A 2,500-nucleotide genomic window follows, 5' to 3' on the forward strand; every position below is an offset into this window, starting at 1 on the left:
CCAGGCAATCCCACCCACGAGGGTGGGAGTTATGCACAAATACGTGCTTACCATGGCCCAATGCCAGCCAAGGCCTGCCCAAAGCCAAGAACAGCATGATCATCACCATTTCCTCACAAATTCATCCAAATTTTCAATTTTTTGATCGAATTCCATCAAGAATGTCCATGAATTTGATTGAAATGATGAAAAGAGCAACGAAATTGCAGGGGAAAACACGTTAAAAGGACGTAGTTTTTGCTTGCCTGCTGTGCCCATAGGCGCGCCCCGTGCCTGCCGTGCCTACCCCCACACCCACCCTCCCCCTATATATGACTGGAAGGCCATTTTCCAGTTTTGTAGAAAAAGTGCACTTTTTTCCCTGTATCCATAAGTTTTTAAAAGTGCGTAAAAGTGGACCTAGAAGACGAATTTTTTTTTTTGAATTTTTTTATGGTTGTTAGGGACATTAAAACAAGCAAAACCACGAAGAATCGGAATATTCCGATGTCGGATGAATTAATTACGAATTTTTCGGCCGAAACTTCGCAAAGGGCGGATACCACGTAAAAAACAACCTAGAAGTCGAATTTTGACTTCGTTTTTTTTGTGCACACCCCACACAATAAGTATAAGTGGGACTGGAAAGTGGCTAAGCGATCCGACGAAGTTTCGATTGAGTTTGATTTTTTGGCCGAAAACTCGAAAAAAGGCGGATTTGACGTAAAACGCCGCCTAGAAGTCGAATTTTGAGACGGTGTCTTGTGTGCACACTCCACACAATATGTATAAGTGGACTGGAAAGTGGCTAAGCATTCCGAGGAAATTTTCGATTTATTTTGATTTTTCGGCCGAAACGCCGAAAATAGGCGGATTTGACGTAAAACGCCTCATATAAGTCGAATTTTGGGAAGGTGTCTTGTGTGCACACTGCACACAATATGTATAAGTGGACTGGAAAGTCGCCAAGCATTCCGAGGAAGTTTCGATTTATTTTGATTTTTCGGCCGAAACGCCGAAAATAGGCGGATTTGACGTAAAACGCCTCATATAAGTCGAATTTTGGGAAGGTGTCTTGTGTGCACACTGCACATAATATGTATAAGTGGACTGGAAAGTGGAAAAATATTTTCGGAGCACTTTGATTTTTTGGCCCCCCGCGTGCCTTGCCACGCCCTTGCTTATAGCAAAACGAGACGGGGCCCTTGGTCCAACTTGGCATAGGCATGGAATTTGATCTTTATTACTTGGCCACGGTCATGCCACGGTACATGGAGGTTGCTTGACACCCCGTGTGCATTTCGGAGCACTTTGATTTTTTGGCCCCCCGCGTGCCTTGCCACGCCCTTGCTTATAGCAAAACGAGACGGGGCCTTGGTCCAACTTGGCATAGGCATGGAATTTGTCTTTATTACTTGGCCACGGTCATGCCACGGTACATGGAGGTTGCTTGACACCCCCGTGTGCATTTCGGAGCACTTTGATTTTTTGGCCCCCCGCGTGCCTTGCCACGCCCTTGCTTATAGCAAAACGAGACGGGGCCTTGGTCCAACTTGGCATAGGCATGGAATTTGATCTTTATTACTTGGCCACGGTCATGCCACGGTACATGGAGGTTGCTTGACACCCCCGTGTGCATTTTCGGAGCACTTTGATTTTTTGGCCCCCCGCGTGCCTTGCCACGCCCTTGCTTATAGCAAAACGAGACGGGGCCTTGGTCCAACTTGGCCTAGGCATGGAATTTGATCTTTATTACTTGGCCACGGTCATGCCACGGTACATGGCGGTTGCTTGACACCCCCGTGTGCATTTTCGGAGCACTTTGATTTTTTTGGCCCCCCGCGTGCCTTGCCACGCCCTTGCTTATAGCAAAACGAGACGGGGCCTTGGTCCAACTTGGCCTAGGCATGGAATTTGATCTTTATTACTTGGCCACGGTCATGCCACGGTACATGGAGGTTGCTTGACACCCCCGTGTGCATTTCGGAGCACTTTGATTTTTTGGCCCCCCGCGTGCCTTGCCACGCCCTTGCTTATAGCAAAACGAGACGGGGCCTTGGTCCAACTTGGCATAGGCATGGGAATTTGATCTTTATTACTTGGCCACGGTCATGCCACGGTACATGGAGGTTGCTTGACACCCCCGTGTGCATTTCGGAGCACTTTGATTTTTTGGCCCCCCGCGTGCCTTGCCACGCCCTTGCTTATAGCAAAACGAGACGGGGCCTTGGTCCAACTTGGCATAGGCATGGAATTTGATCTTTATTACTTGGCCACGGTCATGCCACGGTACATGGAGGTTGCTTGACACCCCCGTGTGCATTTCGGAGCACTTTGATTTTTTGGCCCCCCGCGTGCCTTGCCACGCCCCTTGCTTATAGCAAAACGAGACGGGGCTTGGTCCAACTTGGCATAGGCATGGAATTTGATCTTTATTACTTGCCACGGTCATGCCACGGTACATGGAGGTTGCTTGACACCCCCGTGTGCATTTTCGGAGCACTTTGATTTTTTGGCCCCC

The sequence above is a fragment of the Trifolium pratense genome, unplaced genomic scaffold (assembly GCF_020283565.1).
Source record: "Trifolium pratense cultivar HEN17-A07 unplaced genomic scaffold, ARS_RC_1.1 scaffold_119, whole genome shotgun sequence".
NCBI lineage: Eukaryota > Viridiplantae > Streptophyta > Magnoliopsida > Fabales > Fabaceae > Trifolium > Trifolium pratense.